The following is a 26,568-nucleotide window of genomic DNA, read 5'->3' as shown; positions in this document are numbered from 1 at the left end:
GCAATATGAGACGCATTGCAAGTGGATTTTGGTGAAGGACGTCACGAGATGGAGCGAAGGCTCACGCGCCTCCCCCTCGATCCTCGTCCAATCACATCCAGGGACGGATCTATTAGGGGCAATGCCCACCTCAAAAAAATCATGTATAATATTTTGATCATTAATTTTAAATTTTTTTGAAATATTCCCTATATATGTCACTTCTCTAATCCTTTTTATATGTATTTGTGTCTCATCTATATAAAATTTGTGGCTCCGTCCATGATCACTGTATAACATGCAACTCTCTTGTAGGGTGTGTAAGTGGTTGCTTTTTTCTAATTTTTCAGTTATTTATTGTTTGTATTTAAACAACATCTACAACCCTCATTTATTATTAAGAACAGACGAGGTTTTGTCAGTGTTGTTTTTAATTGAGAGAAGTAGTAAAAAATATTGTAGGCCTAAAACAATGAGTTGTGGAAACCTAAGGAGTTATAGAATAAAAATGTATTACTCCATCACAATAATTGTCACTCTTATTGTGGGCATGAGTTTTAAAAAATGTAAAAAAAAGTTGGCTGGAAAAGTTAGTGGAATGTGAGACCCACTTTTTTATATTGGTTTATAATAAAATGTGAGTAAATTGAGTTAGTGGAATGTGGGACCTACCTACCATTTATGGTAAAAATGAAGTGTGACAATTATTGTGGAACAGACCGAAATGGAAAATAGTGACAATTATTGTGGGACGGGAGTATATACCAAGTCCCATTTCCAGGTTAAATTAATATTAATATTAAAATATTTTGTGTTACTCAAATGTTTATTAAAAGTAAATTTCATCCTATTTAAAAATCTTGAAGTGGCACAATTTTTAGAATTACGTGGGTAGTATTAGTAATGTTGCGGGTCAGAATTTTAATCGGCAATGATTGGAAAGAAACAACGATCAATCTGCGTAGAATACATTATTTTCATGTATACAACAACTTAAACATTGACTGGTCAAGGTGCACCTTCACTACCTATTTGGGCCCATAATGTCTCTACTTTGTTGTTACTATTATACAAAATTAATAATGAAATCTCATCATGAAATCATTACGATCATTGGTTGGTTAAGATCGATAATGTGTACAACGTTTTAGATATTTTATAGTACTATTAAAGTCAGGTTATAAATATTAATTAATTTAAAATAAATTACATATTAATCACTCTATAAATTTGAAACAATAGTACAATTTTAAATTAAATGTCTATATATTTAAGAAAAAAAATGAACTTTTTATCCAATTCAAACTCGAAATTATGTGACATTTTTTTCAAAATTTTCCATAGCATTTTCTCAATTCTACAAAATAATATAACTAATAATAAAATAATTTAATTGAATTTAAATAGGGCATCATATATATACATTTATCTTTATTTTATAGAAATTACCGTATCACCGTCCAATCTACCTGTAAATTTCTTATTTGATCTCATCAGCCAGCTTTCCACTCAAGGACCACTAATTTAGGAGCCCATCAATTTAGGTAGAAAATAGAGTGGAAAAATGAATATCAACGATATAGAGTTCCAAAAAATCATGGTAAAAAAATCATGCATTTTGATTCCTTTTTTTTAGTAAAGCATTTTTATTCTTCTTGTTTAAACTTTTTTTATACCAATCTTCAATGAAATGACTACATGATCATTTGCACTACTCAAATTAAATAAGTAATTTTTTTAAAATAATAAAACAATAAAAAGAGATTGTTATAAATCATTTCCATGCATAGTTTACTTTTTAGTTTATCACGGTTAAGGTTTGGTCATTTTTTATTTTATTATTTCCTTATATTATAATATCTACATTATTATTAAGATCATGAAAAACAATTATATAGAAGTCAAATCATGATTTATTCTTTTATTAATCTCAATGAAGTTAAAGGTGAAAGGAGGAATGGAGGCACAAAAAACAAGCTACCCAAAAAGGGTGGAATATACATGCAACTTTATACTAAAGCAACAAAATAAATAATAAATTGGAATCTAATCATCGCCATCTCAAGTGGGATGCAATAGACAAATTGAGAAGGAAGAAAATTTTAAATGGCTCAGATAATTGATATACAGAATTAATAGTACAATTGTTGGAAGCAGCAAATGGCCATATATATGGCAAACCCAACCTTTTCAAGAATAAAATAAAATAAAAGAATCATTTTTTTCCTAGCCCTAACTTTCATCCTTCACCACAACTCCGATTGCTAGTTTCGAAATAATAATTGTTTATATTTATGTCCACGATCCATAGGCAGAGTCATGCTAATCTTCTTTGTATCGTTTCAATTTTATTGGATGTCATTGAAGGAACTAGTTTTTATTCATGAGATGCAATAAGTTCCCAATATGAAATTCGATCGGTTTTTCTATCTCACACATACGGCATACACATATATCTCTCATTCATTTCAATACATCTTGGCTATTTAGTGTACGTATCGCGATCGCGAGCGGTAGAAAAGAGATGCATGTTCTCACAATAGAAAATGATTTTAAATCTCTTTTTGTTCCACATGCAACTAATTTATTATAAATGTAATGAATTTATTATTTAAACGCACAAATTTGGGATTACCTATCGGTCTCAGTTAAGATAACCACATATTTTAATGATATGATTTTATGTGAAATTATTACGTGGAGTAAAATAGATAGAAAAAAATAGTAATTTAATAGTTTTATGATGAGAGAGCAAAGAGGGAGACTTTATTCCAAAGGTAAAAAGTGGTCATTTTGATTGTGATAAACAAATAAGGAAATGTGATTATCTCAAATTGAACAAAGGAAATATGTAAATATATGACCGGAGTACATCAAACTAATACCATCTTGATTAATATTCTATATATCCATGAAAATAGTTTTAATTTTTTTTATCTGTGTATTAAAATTAGTTCAGTTTCTATTTTTATATATTTTCTTATTATATTTTCTTTTTTATACTTTATTTATTTTTTCTCATATTTATTCGGTCTCATTAAATATGAAACATAAATTTATTTTTAGGCATAAGATTTTATGAGCTTTAATTTTGATATTTTGTTTCACGGCCATATAAAGTCAACTTATTTACATGAGGACCAAAGATGGGCATTTTCATTAACTGTTGAATAACCAATATATATATAAAAATTTCAAGAATAAACAATCATTTGAATCCAGAAATTTAAATAATTTGTCCAAAAGGAACAAACAAAAATTGCGAAAGTCAAATTTGAGGGAATTGGAAAAAACGGAGATGGAATTGGAATATGATTCTCCTAACATAGCTTTGGGGATTCAAAGTTGCAAACAAGGAGACAAATATATAGGTCCCTTTGAGTAGGCCCCACATTCCAAAATTCAGATTCTGCATTTGCCATGTCCCAATCGGTTCTATATAATTTGAAGTAAAAAAAAAATACTTTGTTCTTTATCTTTTCTATATTGTAATTCAAACATTCTTGGGTGTAGCTAGTGGCCGAGGTAAGAGAAGTCTAAGCGTTAATAATTGTGGAGTAATTTTTTTATCATCGCTAGATAAATTTGTGATATTGGATAAATACAAATCATGCTCAAGATACAACGGCAAGCTAAGAGCTCAAAAGAATAAAAGAAAAAAAAAAACAAAAGTCGCCACAAAAGCGGAAAAACAGAGGTCATGGGCTTAAACAAACACCTCACAAACCTCACAAAACAAGCACAACTAAAACAAAAACATAGAGCAATCATGAAAGCACCACTACGCAAGATACCAAACAACGAGAACAGCAAGGAAAACGCCTTCAAAACCACTAGGACCAAAGCAAAAAAAGAGGGGAGGAGTGAAGACGTACCAAATCCACTTCCAAAAAGTCAATGAGTCATGTATTTTCTTGGGTTCTTTGGTTCTTTCCACCTTCTAATAGCGCTTAAATCCTCTAAAACCTGATTAGGTGAAAAGGGAAAAATAGGACATCGACCTTTAATCCATAAACCCAAGCCGCAAAATTGATGCTTCTTTTCTTTATCCCAATTGGGGTTGAGTTTCTGAAAGATCACCTTCGGGGTTGAGTTTCTGAAAGATCACCTTCGGGGTTGAGTTTCTGAAAGATCGCCTCGTTTCGAAGGGTCTCATATCGATCATGCTATAACATAAAACAAGGACACCCACATCTTCTTGTCAAACTTTATGAAAGGAGGATCCGTCCAAGTAAGGAAGCATGCTCTTGGTTCTCCTGGGAGGCAAATGTTGAGATTCCAACTCTCACAACAAAAGTACCAATGACTACTCGAAAATTTGCAAGTGAAGATAATATGTGCAATCGACTCCACCTCCTCCTTACATAATGCGCAACGGTCATCCTCAATTCCAGCAACACCCCATCTAAATAGTCTTTCTCTAGTGTTGAGTTTTCCTTGAAGAACAAACCAAGCATGAATTTGTGCCAGAGGTAGAGCCATATTTCGCCAAACAAGCCACATCGGATAACACCTCAATAGCTCGCCACCCATCAAATGATTAACTTGCTAAACAAAGTTATATGCAGGTAAACATTTGATTTGTAGAACGACCACACTCTGACGTCACTCAAATTTTCCTTCAAGACAGCTATTCATGGTTGTGTAAGAGCATCTCCAACCATTACACTAAACCAAAACTCATTTTAGTGTAAATGTCACACTAAATATTGATTTTACTCCAACCATTTATATTAAACTCAAACCCAAAAGAATATTCTCCACCCACTTATTTTTTATTCTTTTCATTCCTACTTATATATTTTATATAAATTACACACTGACCCATGGCACTTTGTCAATAACTTAAACTAAATTAAATAATATAATAAGATTTATAAATTAATATAATTATATATGAAATCTATTATTTATTAAATGGAGTAATAAATTACATAATTTAGAAATAATATTTATTTAACTAATGAATATGTACGTGAGTATAAATTCAACTAATAAAACAATAGTCTTCCAAAAATTTATATGTACGTGTCTACATGAGGTAATAATTTAACTAATAAAAATTGGATTCTGTATTTGGGAGCAAAACACCGTCTTTTTGTGTATTGAAAAATAGATAAACCTTTTCCTTGTATTGAATAATATTAACTTATACTAATATGGGCCAGCCCACTAATTAATAACTAATCCAATAATAATAGAATTAAATTAAGTTATTGTTTGACATCTTCTTCTCCACATGGATCCATATAGATTGAGATCTATTAACCCAAGATTGATACCCTTTGATAATGTTTGATCTAACAATATTTTCGTGAAATGGTTTTCAATTTCCAAAGCAATCAAAAATAAAACAAAAATCTAACAATAATCAATGAATCTAAGCTAAAATAAGTAAGATCAACAAAAGATAATGTGGATTAAGAGATGAAACGTCATTGATGGTATAAACTAAGGCACTTACACCATACTAACAAGCATCCATGGCTAAGTCTTCAAGGAAAACCACAATCCTCAAAGCATACATCTACTTGATTCATGCTTCACTAAGAATTGATGGATTCAAGCAACCTATAACTAGGAATTGGATAGGAAAGCTCTTTAAGAGGAACAAATCTCTCAAGCATATAATTTTAAATCCTCGCCGCGTGCTCCTCCGTCTTCTCCGACTCATCCCACATGGCCTTTTGAATAAAAGTAGAGATTCCCTCACGTAGCCGCCTCGCAATGGACCTCGTCATGGGTACTCCACGTGGGGTCGTATCACAGTTGCCTTCTTTGTGTAAGTTTTTTCTATCTCTGTATTTTAATTTCTCTTCCTCCCCTTCTTCTATTTCGATAAATATAAATTGATTTGGACTTGAATGCAATAAATTAAAATCTGAAAAATATTTTTGGTATATAGTGCAAACTTAAATATAGGTATTTTTTCTTAAAAAACCTATAATAGAATTGATTTTGCAGTACTGTTGGAGATATTATTCTACTACATTTTAAGTCTTGTAGTACTATTGGAAATGGTCTCAATAAAATTAGTTAAAGATAGATGATTTTTTGTGTAATGTTATTTCAACAATTGTTCTAGCATTTTCAGTCATAGAACTCCACAAAAAAAATCAATATAGATGAAGTAACTAACTTAAAGATAAATGATTTTTAATTGTGTAATTTATTTCAACAATTGTTCTAGCATTTTTAGTCATAGAACTCCACAATAAAATTCAATATAGATGAAGTAAATAACTTAAAGATAAATGATTTTGAGTAATAAAGGACAAAGTTTACAAAATTAATTTAATAATGTTATATTATATATTTGCACATTTTTAGCATTATCAATAATGAGTAATATTTAAAATAAGTTCATTATTGACGTGTAAAAATGGTAGAATTGTGTGATTTTTGTTGATAACTCGGAATAATAACATCACGCCAACAAATCAAGCAGGGACGCTTCTAATACATTTTAGAACTGTTGCGATTCTTTAGTGGGTATTTCGGATGTAGGTAGGATGAACATATTGTTCGAAATATTACATTTGGATAAGGATTGTGACTAATTTTTTGTCTCCATGCATTGTGCACTATGTATTGGTATGGATTCAATGGTGGTTCGAAATACCTGGATGCAGTAGGTGTTGTGTTGGATGACGCTTTCGAATCGTAGGAATTTTTTAGTAAACTCATTCCTCACAAGGTGTTCCTTCCGTAGGGGTTGCAGTGGCATTCAATTGATCAAATACTATCTTGATCTATTTAGCAGATTATTTAGACAAAATCTATTCGTATAATTCTCACATGTATCATGCTCATAACTTGAATTTAATCATGTTTTAGCGTAATTGAAACCTAAAACATGCTTACTACGGAATTATCCAATGTACCTCATTGATTCTCCAAAGAATCGAAGTTGGCTAGCGCCTTCTCCACGTGAAGCTCTTGAGTACTAAACCACGGATCTTCTGACTGGTTCCCGGACTGTAAACTGATATCAGTGTGGGCTGATCTCACCAGAATACTAGGACTTGAATAAAGAAGACGGAAACTGCTCACGGAGGGAGCTAAAAATCATCTCTCTTCCAGAAAGAGAGGGGGACGAAAATTATGATGGTAATTAAGTCTATTTTCTGTCTCTTTTATTCTCTTATTTATATTAAGTCACATATTAGGCCCAGTCAGGGATCTATGAAAGAATTTGGATATGGTCTCCCCATATTAGCTTCTTACTAATTAAATTGAACCCACAATTTAATATAAGCTTATATTGGAATATTATGAGCAGCCACTACAGCAGTAATATTGCACTGCCTATCCAAATCCGAAATTACAAGTATTCCGGGTTTCCATTTGTTTGTCGTTCATTTCCCGTGCTTAAGATAGAAACGTCCATTAATTAATCAATATATGCTATGAACTTAATTAATTAACATATTATTAACTCCAAGAGTGGACTTAGCAAGAAACGCTTATTTATTATTCATAGAGTAATCAAACTCCAACTAGCTATGTTCCGAATAATAAAACCTTGTTTCGAGCTCCTCTTGTGGACGTTATCAAACGAGACTCACCTCGCGCACAATTCAATATAATAGCAATCCTAGCACCACTAGATATTAATCACCACTACCCAATATGTTAGGATTCTTAGGTTGCGAAAAACCCGCACCATTTGGTAAGTCAAAGTAGTGCATAATTAATACTGTATGCTCAATGCTAACGTACATTGATTAAGAAATTAATTATCAATTATCAAGACCTCGTCTTTCAGTAGATAGCATAAAGACTCGTCTTGCTGTTAGATCCAATTCAGTGCTATACCACACCAATGTCATCTTATTTCAGTAAGGCTTAAAAATATGTGGACTGACATTGCAACTTTCACGATAGGTAGTCTAGGCCTATCTAGGCTGTAAAATTCTTATTTTTCTTTGTTCAGAACTGACCGTGTTACCTTAGAGTGGACGACGCACACAACTGGTCTACTGAAACAAAGACTTAGACTTTGTTACGTTGCTTATACATTTAAATGTGCAATAAACATTCATTAAATGTAAAACATAACAACATTATTGTAACACCCGTACTTTTTATAGTACTTGGCACGTTTAAATCAAGGATCGGTGGAGGAATTTATATTTGGAACAACACCAAATTTGAGTGGTTGCGTTGGACGATTTTAATCGTTGTGAAGACAAGATAGCGAATTAATTAAAGTTTTTCGTGAATTTTAATTATCGAAAGAAATACGAGAATATAAAGTACGTATATTTATTTTTGGGCTTCTCAAATTAAATTAGAGTCCAAATGGTTATCTACAAAAAAAATGGCTTGGGCCCTAACTATTTAAGAATCTAGCCAAATAATAAATATACAAACTTGGGCTTGCAACTATTGAGCCCAAAACAAATTAAATCAAAATGTGGGATCAAGCCCAACACCCTTCTTCTTCCTTCTTCCACCCTCTCGGCCGAATAGGTGGTGGACTCTCCAAGTCTACAACTCTTCCATCTTCCATCCTTCCATCTTCCACCATTAATCCTAGAAACCAAAGGTCACCCATTACTTCTTCATGTAATCTCTTCCCTAACTCCTCACAATACACACATTACATTTTCAAACAAAGTTGTGAGAAAGAGGGCCAGAGAAAGAGCCGAGAGGTTTCAAGGAGTTACTTCCATTTTTGTTTCAACACCCAAGTTTACGTTCCAAGGTATAATTTCTTCCCTTTTTCCGAATCATGAACTGTTAGCATTAGTTCATAGCATTTGCATCACATAAACCAAACACGAATTTGAACACATAACTTGAATAGACGTAATCATCAATCGAACACTCGCCGTATTTAATCGAAAACCCGAAAGAACTTAACTTTGTTTTGGGAACTTAAATTGCGGGTTGATTCGGGGTGGTTCGGAGTGTTTCCGGAGAAGAGGAAGCTGCCTGCCGGTGACAGCAGCGGCTCCTTCTCATGGCAGCAGCAACTGTCGACGGAGCAGCAGCGGCGGCTGACTCCAGGCGGCGACGGAGCAGCAGTGGCGGTCAGCGGCAGCAGCGACCGCACACCGACGGCACTGTGCAGCGGCTGAGTAAGCCGGCAGCTGGACCCCCACCGCGACGGCGACGCTGACGGATCGAAGGCGACATCGGGAGTACAACGACGCTGAGCGACGCTCGGCGGTAGCACTCCTCTCATTGGGCAGGCGGCTCCGACGTGAAAAGGGAGGGGCTGCGGAAATTTTAAATGAAGAAGAAGAGAGGAAGAGGAGAAGAGAGGAAGAGGAGAAGATGAGAGAGACGTGTAAAATGGTGGAGGAAAAAGGGATTTGGGCCTTTGTGATTTGGGCCTTTTAATTTTAATTGGAGGTTTATTTAAGTTGGGCCCTCTTTTATTTCATTTGGGGCTTTTTAATTAAAATGGAGATATAAGGTGGAGAAATAATTTGATGTTGGGGCGATAATTAAATCGTAAAGAATGATTTAATTAAATCCCGAAATATTTCGAAAGGCGAATAATATTATTCCAAGTGCGAAATAAATATAATTGCGAAGAGAAATAGTTGTGATAATTTAATTATACGCTTAAATAATTTTTGGGAATTTATTCCGACATCGTGGAGGAAAATTATGAGGAGTCAACGATGGAGTTATAAGCGTAAATGGCCGACCGGCGCCGCAAGCGACGCCTTGGGCGGCCGCCGAATAATCGAAAATGCATGAAAACCGAGGAAATGAATTAAAGGATTTTAATTAGAGTGCATGCATTTTAAATACCTTCGTTACCGAGATTTGATGTGAACTTTATGTATTTTCTAAAAAGGTGGTTCGCACGGCCGCTAAAGACGGAACGAGAAGCTACTTAAGGAAAACTCTAAGCTTTTGAGGTGGGCTTTCTAACTAAGTATTTTGTGAGCATTCGAACTAAATTATTTTCAAGAGCTTGCGATTTATTATATCCGGTTTGAGCATCTTTTAAAGTGATGAATTGCTTTCTAAGTGTGATTGTCAAGTATTATTTCATTCCATGACGATGTGATATATGTGTTTAAGGTGTGAAAGTGATGGTCATATGTTGTGAATTGATTGTGAAAGTGATAGCTTTTGAGTGGTTGTGAATTGCTCAACTTTGTGGATGTGATATGATGATGTTCGACCTTGACAGAAAAATGAGTTATGTTTTAAATATGTTTTTGAGGAAAAATAAAGTTTGCAAAGGGTATGTCATGCCATGTTTTTGTTTTGGAAAAATGCCTATCTGTTTGTTTAGCAAGGGAGTTGTCCCTACTAGACCTATTGAAATCGAATTCAGGTCTGACTGGGGAGTGAGTCCCTACTCAGGCTAGTGTACACCAATGGGGATCGTGAGCCGTCTTTTGGGTCGGCCGGTCTAGTGAACGAGTTTGCGGCCACATTCTCGTTCACAGGATGTTGATGAGATTGATGTTGATGTTGATATTGATGATTTCTTAGTGGGGAGTGAGTCCCTACTATGAGTTTAATCGAATTCGGGTCCTAGCAAGGGTGCGTCCCTACTCGGACTAGTGTACACGATGAGGACCGTGAGTCATCGAACGGGTTGGCCGATTTTCGTGCTCGTGGTAAGTGGCCCCTTACACGGCACCCTAAAGAACAGATATGGCAGTTTCTTAAGTAAATCAAGGAGAAATGATTGTTTTTTAAATGATGAGGAAATGATTTTAGTGTTCTCGACATTTTTAAAGTAAAACCCGAGTTTCACTCAACGGTGGCTTGACATAACTTTATTGATGAAATGTATTTTGGGCATGAGTTCACTGAGTGCATCAAGTACTCAGCCCCTGCATATATTTTCCCTATGTGCAGGTTGAGCGTTGACGAGGACGGAGGATGTTGAGCATTTGGACAAAGACAGTATTCAATAAATGTTTTGGTTGCTATTGTGTCTTCATACATAGTAGTAGCCAACTCTCAAATGCTTCCGCTATGCCAAGTTTTAAAATTTTGATGTTTTCTGTATTCTGTTGAATTATGTCATTCACACTATGTTACTTCGTGATTTGAAACTTTGATTTGATAATGGAATTTCGCCTTTTGATCAACATGTCGTATCCCTTGATTATTTCCCCTTTCTTCCCCGCTTCTTAATTCCCTCATTTGTCGCGACCAACCGTGCTTTCTATCCTTAGGAAGTGCGGTCGTGACAATTATGACAAAAATAATTTGTTGCATCCATTGAAAAATAAAATATAGAGTTTTACAGTATTCAATCACTCGAAAGGTGATTTCTAATATACAAACTCTAACACCTTCACCATATCCGTTCAAATAAATCTATCACAATGTGTACATGGACATCTAATTTTTAAACCATCCATTCTAAAGGGGTACTACGCAACAAATTTATAAACATATTTTATCTATCATTAAAATCATAATTGTATTCACCGGCGAAAAAATTTGTCACATAGATCCACTCTCAGCCTAGAATTCTAATCATTTCATCACCATATCTTATGAAAATAATATAAATTAAAATAATATAATAACATTTCCAATTAATTAACACAAAAAAATAGAAAAATAACTAATAATTCAGAATTATACTTTTAGTCAAGAGTTACCAACTTACTCGGACCGACCCTACTCAATATGGCCTTGGCCCATCAGTGAAATGAAGCGCAGCTGGACTGGGATCTTTGTTTGAAGTGGGCTCAAATTGAACCATTCATACACAGACCCACAGCCTAGCATAGAACCATCAGAAACCCATGCTCACGCACATCTCATGAGCAATCCATGTTATGCCAAATAAGTCTCACAACTCTAAATTATGTATTATAATTATTTCTCTTCTAATCTTAACATAATTCGATTACATTTATTCTAAATTTTTATGTTAGTTCTTAAAGATGGTAATCGAGAGAGGTATAGCAGGATTGGTAAGATATAGTTTATGTCGAGAGTAGGGAGAAATATGTTTGTATTTTCTTTTGTGTTCCAAATGTTCATCACCCTAGTATTTATAGGGTGAATGAGAATATTCTAGTACATCAATAATGTAAATTGGTACTCTACAAAGCTTAGGAACTTTGCATCACTTAGGAACTCTCCATAATGAATGTTGGGCGGTATATTAATGTTGTCTCTCTTTCCAACCTTCCCCCTCAAGTTGAGTAACGGTATCCCTGATACTTAACTTGCCAAGGAATTCTTTGAATTTTGTAGGGCTCAGTGCCTTGGTGAGAATGTTTGCCAGTTGTTCCTCGGATAGGACAAATGGGAACTCGATAATCCCGCTTTCAAGTTTCTCTTTGATAAAGTGACGATCGACCTCAACATGTTTGGTCATATCATGCTGTACGGGATTTTCTGAAATGCTAATTGCAGCTTTATTGTCACAGAAAAGCTGACTCTTCCGAGTGGGTAGAAAGCCAATTTCTGTTAACAATCTCCTAAGTTAAAGTATCTCCATCAGGCCACTTTTGATTCCTCAAAATTCGGCTTCTGCACTTGATAGAGCTACAACTTTTTGCTTCTTGCTTCTCCAAGTGACAAGATTTTCTATCCACCGGATTGCTTGCCCAATCAGCATCGGTGTATCCATCAATCTCCAAGTCTTCCTTTTTTTCTAAGAACACTCCAAAACCGGTTGTCCCCTTTAAGTATCTTACAATCCTCATGGCAGCGTCCATATGATCTTCTTGAGGTTGATGCATGAATTGACTTACAACCCCAACTACATAAATGATGTCGGGTCTGGTGTGAGACAGATAGATAAGTTTTCCTACTAATCATTGATATCTTTCATGATTTGCAGGCTTAGCTCCATCCACAATCTTCAACCCATGGTTGGGTATCATCGGAGTTTCAGCAGGCTTACAGTCTAGTAGGCCCGTTTCGGCTAGCAGGTCAAGTACATACTTCTTTTGCCTTAGAAATATTCCGTGCTTGGTTCTCAACACTTCAATTCCTAGGAAGTACTTCAAAGCTCCCAAGTCTTTCATCTCAAATTCCTTGAAAAGATTTTTCCTTAGATTTTGGACCTCTTCTACATCATCTCCAGTTATGATCATGTCGTCAACATAGATAATCAAACATGTCATTTTTCCATCCCTTTCCTTTAGGAATATCGTGTGATCTGAATGGCTCTGTTTGAAGCCATGTTTGAACATTGTCTGGCAAAATCTTCCAAACCAAACACTGGGAGATTGCTTTAATCCATACAAGGTCTTCTTCAGTCTGCATACTTGACCATTCCCGAATTCTCCATAAAATGGTACCTCCATGTAGACTTCCTTATTCTTCTCTAGTTCACCATGAAGAAAGGCATTTGTAACATCGAACTGGTATAATGGTCATTCTTTACATGCAGCTACTGAAAGCAAAGCTCTCACTGTCTCCAGTTTTGCTACAGGGGAGAAAGTTTCTTCATAGTCTACTTCATACACCTGAGTGTATCCCTTAGCAACCAATCTTGCCTTGTATCTCTCGATTGAACCATCGGTACGTCTTTGGGGCCTTGGATTCGACCGGATCTGTCACGACCACAACCCCCTAGTGCTAGTGAGTGTAGCTATTTCGCAACTAAATTTAAACTCATTGAACATAAGCTCGTCATAAGGAGTAATTAATTCAAGGGAAGAATGTCCTAGCATGAAAGGGTACAACCAAATTGAAATCAGAGTACTTAACCAAGTGTAATATCTTGCTAGAGCAATGCTTAAACATGCAGCGGAAGGTTCCAAGACGAAGTAATATGTATGGAGACATATTAAATCAGCTACCTAGCTACTAATTTATGAGTCTCTCCCAACACCTCCTCGCTCCGATCACGATCAACCTGCACGTTAAGAAAACAACATGCAAGGTTGAGTATTTGATATACCCAGTGGACTTAGTGCCAAAACATTTCTCATTTAGTTGTCAGCCGTACTTGAGTGAGTACGGAGTTTTTCTTTAAATAAATTCCCCGGTCACTAAATCCTTTATCTTTTCATAAATTTGACTGCGCAGTCATATAACATATCATAACACACCATATCTGATCTTGTGTGAACAAGGAATGTGGCCACATTCCACGACGGTCACTTGACCGACCAACTCGAAAGCTAGCACGCAGTCCCATATGTGTACACTAGTCCGAGTAGGGTTTGCGGCCCTACTGGGACCCGAATTCGATTTAACATGCTTGGCATAGCAAACAGATAGGTAATCATAAACAAAACATGGCATGACAACTCATTCAAAATATTCACGTTTTCACATAAAATCACATTTTGAAAGAAAAACCCACCTCGTTTGCTTAAATTCTCAAACGAGCATTCCACGACTTGCTTTTACTTGTCTTGCGACGACGTCCCTTTATAAACAATAAGTATACTTAAATTAGACTTAAGTAACTATTTATTTAGCGTGCATGCATTCCAAAGCATGTGGTCAATTTTATTTTCCCCTTTTTTTTCTTCCTGATTCCAGGAAATCTTTAATCATTAATTAAATCAAGCGATTTAATTTATTTGGGCATTTTCCGGGTTATTCGTGTATTGGTTAAATTCCAAACATCTTAAACTTTATTTCCTCGAAATCAAATTGTGGCTATCCATCATTTAATTTGGCAAAACATTAGGAGGGTCTATGAAACAAATTTGATGGTTTAATTAGTGGTTCATGCTATGATTTAAATTATCATAAGTCCATTCTCAAATTTAAATCCTCTTGGATTTAAATACTTAATTAAATTAAAATATTCCAGAGGATTTAGATTTAAATTTTGATGGTTCAAAGTAAAAATAACATTAGGCCCAAATTTTATTAAAACAACCAGTGGCCCAGTTCTATTCTTTTGTTAAAACAACCAGTGGCCCAATTACTACTCCTCCCCCAATCCGTCGCTCTCCCTCTCTCACACCCTCACTTCTTCCTCCATTTTCTCTAACCCTAACCTCCTTCCCTTCTCTCGACGAAATTCACGAACCGCCGCCCCCGTCGCGTCTCATGGAGGCTTCCGCCGTCGCCCACGCCACCTACCTCAATCTCTCTCCGTCTCTCCTCCTCTCGTCCACTTCTCTTCTGAATTGAACGGAAGAATCCCCAAATCGGGGGGGGGGGGGGGAGACGTCGAACCCTAGGCAAACATTGAACGCTGTCGCCCTCCCCGTTGCGCCAGTCGTTGCGCCTCTTGTCGCGGCCATGTCTAAAAGGTAATCAGCAGAAGCATGAATAAAGCATAAGAAGAGAGCAAGCTCAAAATGAATAAACTTGTATGCATTGCATTCTTTTTGGAAGTGTTTTTCTAAACTGATGCATACAAAGTAGCTCGTTGCTATACATAGCAATGCTCAGATGATACTAGAAGAAAGACACGTACTCGTAACAATATTCTGCAAATAACCAACAAGAAAGAGAAAAAGATACAAAACAAATAATGAGCTGTCTCTTGATTTAGCTCTTATCCAAATTGGTTGCTCCTTTCAGTAGCACATATTTCCAGCTAGGAATAACTTGACAACATGACATGCTGGGATCAGACGTGGCCTTGACTTCATTTAGAGATTGACTAACACATGATTCCACACTCACATGGGCATTTTTCTCAGCTTCATCACTAGTGAGTTGGCACAGGTTAACACCTCCCCTCAATTCGAGGGAGGCAAGGGAACAAACACGGAGCTTGTTACGAAGCCTCGCGAAGAATTGTTGGCTTAGCGGTTTGGTTAGAATATCAGCAACTTGGTCAAGAGAAGGAACATGCCGAAGATCTAGCTGACTAGCAGCCACCTTATCCCGAACAAAATGAAGGTCCAACTCGATGTGTTTGGTGCGAGAATGAAGGACAGGATTAGAGGCCAATGCAATAGTGCTTAGATTGTCAACCCAAACAATAGGTGAAGCCTTTGGTGGCCTACCAATTTCAGACAAAAGTGACTGAATCCAGGTGATTTCAGAGACGAGATGAGCCAAGCTTCGATATTCTGCCTCGGTGCTAGACCGCGAAACAATCTTCTGCTTTTTAGCACACCAAGAAATAAAATTCTCACCATAGTATACACAATACCCTGTTGTGGAGCGTCGATCATCTATGTCAGAGGCCCAATCGGAATCTGAAAACCCGGATAGATTGGAGGAAGAAGCAGTGATGTGAATTCCATAATCAGTAGAGCCAGCTAGGTAGCGAAGAATTCGCTTAACAGCCTTCCAGTGAGTGTCTAAAGGACAAGACATGAATTGGCTTACCTTGTTGACTGAATAACTCAATTCTGGTCTTGTGATTGAGCGTACTGAAGAGCCCCAACTACACTACGGTATAATTTACCATCAATAGTAGGCTCACCCTCGGATTTACTCAGCTTGAGGTCAGAAACCATAGGAGTTGGAGAGGATTTGGCATCTTCCATTTTCACTTTCTGAAGGAGTTCCTTTATGTATGCAGTCTGGGATAGGTGAAGCCCTTGAGTAGTTCTGGATACTTCGATACCGAGGAAATGCTTAACCTCTCCAAGATCTTTGAGAGCAAATTGACCATGGAGCTGATTAATAACACGTTGAATGCCGGATGAGGAATTCCCAGTGATAAGCATATCGTCTACATACAATAACAAGTAGATGGTTTCAAATTTGGATAGTGACGTATCTGCCTTGGACTGACTGAATCCCAGCTTGAGAAGAGCAGATTGGATTGTTATAAACCAGGCTCGTGAAGCCTGCTTTAGGCCATACAAGGCCTTGGATAGCTTGCAAACCATGCCAGGAGGGCCTTGCTCAAAACCAGGGGGTTGACGCATGTATATCTCCTCTTTAAGATCTCCATTTAGGAAGGCATTGTTGACATCTAGATGCCGAATAGGCCAGCCAGCAGAGATAGCAATACTAAGCATGATTCGGACAGTGTTGGGCTTCACCACGGGACTGAAAGTTTCATTAAAATCAAATCCGGCCTCTTGTGAAAAGCCTTGAGCAACTAACCTGGCCTTATGCCTAGCCACCGAACCATCAGCATGTTTCTTTATGCGAAAAACCCAAGTGCAACCAATAAGATTTTTCCCGGGAGGAAGATAAGTGAGAATCCAAGTTTTATTCCTCAACAGGGCAAGAAATTCATCAGTCAAGGCACATCTCCATACTGGAATAGCAAATGCAAATTTGGCGGAATGAGGGATGACAAGATGAAGTTCATCAGGCTTGGAGGATGATTCGGACTTGGTTTTGACAGCATAAGCTTTTGGTTTATAGATGCCTCGTTGAGCCCGAGTTATCATGTGATGCTGTCTAGTTGGAGCAGGGGCATGTGTAGATAAAGGAGTAGAGGTTGTATCAGGAGAAAAAGCAGGAGTTGGAGGAGTTGAATCAGTAGAAGATGTGGAATTCTGAGGAGTTAGTTCAGTATGATGATGAGCAACAGCATGAGTATCATTAGGGGATGTAGGAATGGAAGGAGGTGGAGGAGGGGGGGATACTTATCGAGGAATCTGAGGAGCAGAAAACATGATGGGAGTAAGGTGAGGGACCTGTGGAACATGAGATATGACTTGAGAATGAGGAGAAAGAGGGACAGATTTGTGGGGAAAAACAGATTCATCAAAGATGATGTCCCGTGTGATTATGACTCTACCATTGTTGAGCAAAGCTTTATAGCCTTTGTGGGATGAGCTATATCCCAAGAACGTGGCATGCTCAGATCTAAAATCTAGCTTAGTCTTATTGAAAGGCCTTAGATGTGGATAACATAAGCAGCCAAAAGTTCTTAAATCAAGGTAATTAGGCAAAGATTTATAGAGTTTTTCATAGGGAGATGAGTTTCTGATTATAGGAGATGGGATTCTATTTATTAAGTACACAGCAGTGGCAAAAGCATCGTCCCAAAAGGAGGAGGGAAGGCCAGACTGATCAAGAGAGCAAGACCCATCTCAACGATGTGTCTATGCTTTCTCTCAGCCATGCCATTTTGTTGAGGCGTGTAAGGGCAAGAGACACGGTGGTGGATGCCTACTTGGATAAGATAGGAAGTGAGACCTCTATACTCACCACCCCAGTCACTTTGAAGGGATTTGATCTTTGAGCCAAACCGAGTTTCAACAAGGGACTTGAAATGCTTAAAAACAGTGGTGAGCTCATCCTTAGTTTTAAGTAGATAAAACCAAGTGAAACGACTAAATTGATCAATGAAGTTAACATAGTATCTAAAACCATTTCTTGATGTTATAGGAGCTGGACCCCATAAATCAGAGTGAACGATTTCCAAAGGTGAAGAGCAAGTGGTGACAGATGGTGAGTAAGGCAATTTATGACTTTTGGAAACACAGCAGGAGTGACAAAGGTTGTCCATTTTCATTGAATCATGAGAAATATTACACTTTAGCAAGATCTTCTTTACAGTAGGATAGGCACAATGCCCAAGTCTTCTATGCCAAAGATCTAAACTAGAGGAAATATTACAAGAAGTGGTAAAACAAAAAGGCAAATTGGCTGAGCAGGCAGTGGATGAAGAGTCCTTGATTGAAGAAGCCTTGATTGAATGAGAAGGAGTTGGACTAGAATTATGGAGGAGGAACTTGTAAAGACCATTTTCAAGGGTGCCCCATAAGATGACCTCCTTGGTTTCCTGGTCCTTCACAAGGCAAAAGGTAGGATGAAACTCAAAAAACACATGATTATCATTAGCAAAGTGAGAGACACTAAGAAGATTTTTTGAAATATTTGGCACATGCAAGAGATTTTTGAGGAAGAAAATACGAGAAGATGAGGTATGTGATGGACTATACATAGTTGAGGAACCAACATGAGCAATTTTAATTCCAGAATTATCACCAAGGTGAAGTGCAGTACCTCCATTATACTCAGAGGCAGTATTGAGATTAGCAAGGTCATTAGAGATGTGATGTGTTGCCCCTGAATCTGGATACCAAGATGATGAAGTGTCAGTATTGAACTCAGATGGAGAGTAATGGCTGGAAACTCCTCTGAACTCAGATGGGGAGTAATGACTGGAAGCTCCTCTTGTATGGGCAACGTTGGCTGATGGAGGCAGTGAGCTAGGTAGGTGAGGCTGATGTGATTGTTGAGAAGGAGACCTGAGCTGAGCATTTTGCTGTGGCATGAAGGACTGCTCAAAGCGATGCCAACATCTTTCAGCAGTATGCCCAGGCTTTTGACATAGTTGGCAGATAAGACGACCTCTTCCTTTAAAGTGTCTTCCACGGCCTCTAAAGCCATTAAAACCAGCGCCCCGACCACCATCACTCCTTGGTTGCTGAGAGTAGGAATCCCTTCGCATTCCAGAAGAAGTGTGAGCTAAGTTTGCTGAGGGGGCAGAGCCATCAACATTGACCTTGGAAAACTTTGGGTTATCATCCTCCAACCGAGCTTCAAAGGTTAAAAGTAAAGCAGAAGCATCCTGGACACTGTAAATATCTGTTTTAGCAGTGATAGTGACAATTACAGGATCATAATCATGAGGAAGACCACTGAGGATGTAAAGAATCTGATCTTCTTCAGAGACACGGCAACCAGAGGCCACGAGGACATCACAAATACTCTTTACTTTGCTGAGATAATCACTCATGGAAAGAGTGTCTTTCTTGATGGCCTGCAACTGAGATTTGTGTTGCATAACCTTGGCTCTGGATTGGTTGGCAAAGTTCGTCTCCAGAGCTTTCCAGATATGATGAGTGGTATCCATACCAACAACGAGAACCATGATGGTCTCAGTGAGAGAGGACTGGATCCAGCTGGCTAGCAGTTGATCTTGTCTGCGCCAAGCAAGAAAGGCTGGATTTGGCCTGGATGAACCATCTGCTCCTTGAATCATTTTGGGAGGAATGACCTGATCATCCATCAAATATGAGTCAAGCTCATAACCACGAATAGTGGTCAGGATTTGTTGTTTCCAAACAAGAAAATTGGAACCGTTGAGCTTGATGGCAGTGGGGTGGCTATGGGATAAAAAGGGGATAGGATTTTGGACTGAATCAGCACCACTTCCATCAGTGGTTGAAGAGCCTGCTACTTCAGCCATTTTCCTTTTTTTAAGAAATAAACAGCAATGCAAGAAAAATGAGGCTACAGAACCTAGGATAACCTAGGCTCTGATACCATAAAAGGTAATCAGCAGAAGCATGAATAAAGCATAAGAAGAGAGCAAGCTCAAAATGAATAAACTTGTATGCATTGCATTCTTTTTGGAAGTGTTTTTCTAAACTGATGCATACAAAGTAGCTCGTTGCTATACATAGCAATGCTCAGATGATACTAGAAGAAAGAGAAAAAGATACAAAACAAATAATGAGCTGTCTCTTGATTTAGCTCTTATCCAAATTGGTTGCTCCTTTCAGTAGCACATCTTTCCAGCTAGGAATAACTTGACAACATGACATGCTGGGATCAGACGTGGCCTTGACTTCATTTAGAGATTGACTAACACATGATTCCACACTCACATGGGCATTTTTCTCAGCTTCATCACCAGTGAGTTGGCACAGGTTAACAAGGTCGTCGGAAACAGGGTCGGGCCGTCGCGTGGACTTCCTCGCTCCCGGTGATGACACGGCGTCGCCGCCGCCGCAGCCACAGCCACGGTCCGCAGCTCTTCCAGCGGTCCGCCATCCATCTCATCGGCTCAGCGTTGGCGACCTTGCCGTTGGCGTCGCTCATCCGCGGCGGAGGGAAAAAAAGGCGTCGACTCCTTCGAGTCCCGGTGATACTCGAGGTTCCAGCCGCCCGTCGACCGTAGCTAAGTTTCTACTTGTTGAGGTTTTGAATAAGAATCAAAGGTTCCTATGTTTAATCTAGCTAAAACCTTAAGTTAGCGAAATCCTTGTTCCATTCGATCCTCGTTTAAGACTGGAAATTTTCATTCACTACATCTGGTGTTGATTTCGTTGTGCTATGATTCCTCTGGTTTGGTTTAATTAGTGCATATGTTTAGAGGAACTATTGGTTTTAGCTTGGCATGAGGAGACCTATGTTTTATCGAGCATGAGTCTGATTCTCTCGTTTCTAGCGTGGCTTAAGTGGTGTATAGGCCGTATTGTGAAGCATTTATCACTATTATGCTGTGTTTCCTAGTACGAGGTGTTACTACATGATGATGTGACTATAGTTTGAGTTTGAGAGGGTGGTGGTGTTACCTTCCTTGCACTACGAGGTCTCACTCACACCCTCTAGCTCACTGGTTGCTAGTTGAAAATGTTGTGATGGGAGGAAGTGAACCGAGGGAGGTATAACATATATAGGAGAGGTGTAACTGAAAGCCTGTAAGGCTGCTGGTGTGTGCAGTCGGACGGGGCCCTTAGGCTGTTCAAAGTTGGTTGATCCTCCTGCAGCATTGCAGGGCATGTACTCGTGTATTAATGGACATTGCATCCCCCTTTTGCTGCTTCACTAGTTTCAGTTTGCCCTCTTGCTGCATTCCACTGAATTCTGTTGTGAAAATTGCAGGTGCGAGCTGGTGTAGGGGCGGTTGGGCTAGGGTGCAGGATGCTGCAGTTTTCCCTCTCTGATCTGGTACACTCGGCAGTCCGTGGTGTCCAGGGAGATGCAGCCTTCTATCTTACCTATTTAGGTAAGTTTTGGTCTTCATCCATTAAAGTAGGCTGCCTCCTATTCTTGCTTGATTTGTTTACTAAATGCCTTAATATCTTATGCATTTTCTTGTTTAAATTTGTTGGTATTTGGCAGGAAATAAGAATTGATCGCACTTGCTGCCACCTTACTGATCCGGCTGAGCCTAAAGGAGAGGCCCTAAGCTTAATAGGATAGGGTCATCCGTAGTTCTCTTCCCCTCTTCCCCTTTTTTTTACAAGAGTAGTCGAACATCTTAGTTCAGGAAATGAGACTCAAGACATCTTAGGGCCCGAACTTCTCATGTATATTCTTTCCTTTATTCCTGTCATTAGGTATTTTTTGTAAGCTAGCACATAGCTTGGAATATTTAGCATTGTATTTCATTTACTTACGGAAATAAACGAACGCGCATTCATTCTTAAATCGAACTTAGCTCCCTTTTCATTTATAGTTCGCAAAAAGAAAAAAAAATGCCGTTCCTCGGGCAGCCAAAACACAAGAGCTATGATTTCATGGATTTAACGGTAACTAGGAAGTGACATGCATCCCTTAGTTTGGAAAAAAAATCTTAAAAGCTACGTTAATTAAATAGCGGGTATCACAGGAACGAAGGCGGTCTTCATTGCCGTGCCGAGGGTTATGGTGGAGGGATTCTTGAAGGAATATCTCGACGTCGATTCGGTCGTTGGGACTGATCTGCGAACCGCCGGGAGCTGCTGCAGACGGGTGCTGCTGCTGACTGGAGCTGCTGCCGACGCTGTTTTCTGTGACGGGATGTCTCTCCTTGTTCTCTGGCAGCGGTGCGTTGCTATTCTCTGGCCAAATCTTTTCGATTTTCGTCCTTTGGCTGTTCGCCAATGTCATTGTTGCAGCGGTGCATGATTGAGAGAGTTTTGGGGATTGAGAGTTTTGAGCAAATGAAACTGTAGTTGGAATACGTGATTCTTCTTGTTGGTTTTGAGGATTGAGAGAAATGAAATCTCTAGTGATAGAATGGGAGTTTGTGTTCACTTTGTACAAATCAATTAGTATAAGTGAAAATATAAAATTTTATAAATATTTATAAGATATTGATTAAGGAGTTTGTGAGCTGGATCATGTGATCTAATATAATGGATTGCGGTTGTTCAGTTTCATTAATTTGTTGTGTTCATTGGTAAAAGTTAATAAAAATTGCAGTGTGGGGTTTGCTTGCATATGTGATTCGGAAGGTATTTGTGACGAGTGTACAAAACAAAAGGCAATGTACAAACTCATACACCTTCTAATGTCTAAAGCCAATTCATTCCCTAATCAATGGCTGTAAAATACTTAGAGCATGCACAACGGTGGCGCCGGGCCCCGCGTCCGTCCGCGCCGCTGGCAAGGACGAGGCTCGCCGCCGCTGCGCTCGCGCCGTGCCAGCGAGCAGGACACGTGGCGAACTGCGATTGGGCAATGGCATAGCCGTTGCCTTTGAATATATTTTTTATTAAAAATCAGTTTTTATTAAAAAAACCGATTAAAAATTTAAAAAAATTCACTTCCCAAAAAAATATATCCGTTTATTACCGTTTTTTACCACTTTTTAATTTTTATTTTATTTTTTCCCCCTAAAAATACACACTTTCATCTATAAATACTCTCACTTTCACACCCAAAAATTCACATCAAACTATACAATTCTCATATTCGTTCTCCCATATCCATTCTCATCTTCATTCTCTCATATCCATTCTCAATCTTTCTTCCACCCTACAACATAACAATGTCCGGCCAAGGCGATGACCACCTGTCCTCTCACGGTTGGAACCCCGAATGGTTCGGTGCACAACCGTTTCCTAGTCCGGAAACGGAATATTCGGCCTCTCCTCAAACCCAAAGTTTGGGCGTTCCGGGTGGCTACCGGCCATACCCAATCGACGATCAAGGTGCCTCCGAAGGGCGATACGGGTGGACACCGGAGCCTAGGCCGACCGCCCCCTCCCAAACTCCGACTCCTCCTACTCGAGGTGTCCGCACACCGTACACTCCGGCGGAGATGGATAAATTGTTCAAGGCGTACATGGAAATCTCCGAAGATGCGGTGGTTGGCACGAACCAATCCGGCGAGCACTTTTGGTGGCGCGTCGCTCGCCGGTACAATGAAAATCGGCCGTCGGGAACAATCGAGCGCAACGAGAGTATGGTGCGCAACGCCATCGGCCGAGCCAATGATGAAATTGGCAAGTTCAATGGCTATTTCCTCCAGGAACAGCGGAATGTCGGGAGCGGCCGGAGTGAGGTCGACATCATCAATGCCACGCTCAGCACCTACCAATCCATGAACTGCAAGTCGTTCAAGTACCTCAACGTTTGGCAGGATACGCGGATGCACCCGAAGTATATGGGAGGCGTAACATCCTCCTCTAGCCGCTCCTCCAAACGGTCAAGGTCGGTATCCCTATCCGACGCCGGCTCCGAAGAAGTGGCTAGCCAACTCACCAGAGCTAACTTGGGTAGCCCCGACGCCGGACCAAGCGGTTCCCAACGCCGACCGCAATGAAGGAAGAAGGCGGCGGCCAACCGCCGTCGCGCCGAACCCGCTCTCTATGCGCCACCTCCACCCCCGAACAACTCGCTGTGGATGCTCTTAGGCCAACTCAATATGGCCGATAGGTCAACTATGACCCCCACGCAACTTTAAACGCACGAGGCCATGATATTGGGTCTCCAAAAATAATTGGGGTTAGTGCCGCCGGATCAGTAGTCTTCCACGGGTAATATTAGCCAATAATTATGTAATTTTTAATTTTTAGGAGTTTAATTTTGTAATTTTTAATTTTTAGGAGTTTAATTATGTAATTTTTAGTATTTTAATTATGTAATTTTTAATTTTTAGGATTTTAATTATGTCTTTTTTATTTTATTTGTAATTTGTAATATTTATTGTAGTTTTTTAATGAATTTTAATATTATGGAAATGTTTTTGTTTAATTGAATTGTGCTCGTCCTTGCGGAAGAGCACAGCTGTGGGTGTTGTGCTCTCGCCAGAGAGCAAGCAGGAATAGTGGCGCCGGGCCCACAATCGTGCTCGCTGGCAAGAGCACGGTTGTGGATGCTCTTACAACCACTTGACTTCTTATCAATACAATTTAATTACTCCCACATTTGACTATTACTAATTACTATTTTCTTTTTCATTCATCCACCAATACTTATTACATTTATTTTACTACCACTCCATTTTTATAATAAAGTAACAAACAGTACATTTCACTAATTCATTCCACTAACATTTTATTACAAAACTAATACTCGATATAACAATAAAACTCACATTCCACTCATTTTCTTTATATTTCTTAAAGGAATACCATCATTTCATTTTCACACGTTTGGTTTGCCGATTACCGTTTATGCAAAGCATGCATTATGGCCTCTGGCCCGCCTAATTAATTTAGTTATGCTAACTGCCCAAGTCTCCACCTTACAAATCTGGAGTCGATATTTAAAAATGAGGAAACTTGACATAACCTTTTAAGTACCCTATATCTTGATCCAAATCTCATTAATTTTTCCAATCTGCACGCCGTTTGGGAGCTTTACTTCTCTTCTTGTAAAAGTTCATCGCGTTTTCCTCAATTTTCGTCCGGCAACATCCCTAATTTCAACAAGCAAGGTAAGCCTTGTTCTGAGTATCTAAAGCTTAATTTCGTTGGTGAATCCCTAATTATTATTTTTTTTACTGAATCGTTGTATGAATTCAATGACATTGTTTGAGTGATATGCTAGTTCACATCCATGGAGATTGTTATCACGTCAAAGAGAAATCGAAGTTGACACCGCCAGATGAGTAGAGAAGAAATCGCGTCGACGAGGGTGAACAGAGGTTTCACTTGTGGCGGCTTCTAATATGTTTGTTGCTAGGATAGGATTAGATAACCGTAACTTTGGAAATAAGCCAATTTAGTGAGGATACGTATAAAATTGCTGCTTATTCTAATTATGCGTAAAAGTCCAACCAAACGCAATATTTGGAACTCCTAAAATGATATAGTTAAACCAAAAAAACTGTTACATGATTCATGAATGCCATGAAAAGAGAAACCTTAAGAGCATCCGCAGCGGTGAGCAGGACGGCGTCCGTCCGTCCGTGCCAACGGCACGGCACGACTGTCCGCCGCTGCGCTCTTGCCGCTAGTGCGGCGCTGCTCGATGCATCGAGCACGTCCGTGCCAGCCTTCCATTGGTCAACGGCATAGTCGTTGGCAATTTAAAATTTTTTTAAAAAAATTTGGATTTTAATTAAAAAATCCGATAAAAAAATATTAAAAAAATATTTTCCCACTTCCCAAAATATTATATCTGTTTTCTACCCACTTTTAATTTATTTTTCAATTTTTCCCCCAAAAATACACATTTTCATCTATGAATACCCCCACTTCCACACCCAAAAATTCACACCACACTACACAATTTTCATCTAAATTCTCTCATTTCCATTCTTAATTCTCAATCTTTCTTTCACTCTTACTCTTACAACAAAACAATGTCCGGCCACGGCGATCATCCCTCCGGCTCCCACGGTTGGAACCCCGATTGGTTCGGTTCACAACCATTTCCTAGTCCAGAAACAGAATATTCGACCCCTCCTCAAACCCAAGGTTCACAAGTTCCGGGTGGCTACCGGCCTTACCCGGTCGACGACCATGATGCCCCCGAAGGGCAATACGGGTGGACACCCGAGCCATCCGTGCCTAGAGCGGGAGGGAGCAGCCCCTCTCAAACTCCTCTTCTTCCTACTCGTGGTGTCCGCACCCAGTACACTCCGGGGGAGATGGAGCAATTGTTCAAAGCGTTCTTGTCAATATCCGAAGATCCGGAGGTTAGCACGAACCAATCCGGTGACCATTATTGGTGGCGCATCTGTCGCCGGTACAATCAAAACCTGCCCGCTGGAACAATTGAGCGCAACGAGAGTATGGTGCGCAATGCCATATACAGAGCCAACGAAGAAATCCAAAAGTTCAAGGGCTATTACCTCCAGGAAGAGCGGTCGGCGGGGAGCGGCCGGAGCGAGCTTGACATCATCAG

The 26,568-nt window shown here is 38.9% G+C and overlaps 1 protein-coding gene, 1 long non-coding RNA gene and 1 other non-coding gene across 3 annotated transcripts in view; 1 reads left to right on the top strand and 2 right to left on the bottom strand.

Annotated features, from left to right (window-relative positions):
• LOC121755480 (40S ribosomal protein S9-2) overlaps positions 1–26,568 on the bottom strand; it is a 458,258-nt gene that overhangs the window by 265,147 nt on the left and 166,543 nt on the right. The gene's annotated exons all lie outside the window — the stretch shown is intronic.
• LOC121756628 lies at positions 2,253–2,350 on the bottom strand. Its single transcript, XR_006041009.1, has one exon. It is a non-coding gene; the product is annotated as a U6 spliceosomal RNA (small nuclear RNA).
• On the top strand, positions 14,853–21,936 carry LOC121755484. Its single transcript, XR_006040753.1, has 3 exons — positions 14,853–15,155; positions 20,052–21,511; positions 21,628–21,936. It is a non-coding gene; the product is annotated as an uncharacterized LOC121755484 (long non-coding RNA).

Source organism: Salvia splendens, chromosome 11 (assembly GCF_004379255.2).
Source record: "Salvia splendens isolate huo1 chromosome 11, SspV2, whole genome shotgun sequence".
NCBI classification, from domain to species: Eukaryota; Viridiplantae; Streptophyta; class Magnoliopsida; order Lamiales; family Lamiaceae; genus Salvia; species Salvia splendens.
This window is presented reverse-complemented; position numbering and strand designations above follow the sequence as displayed.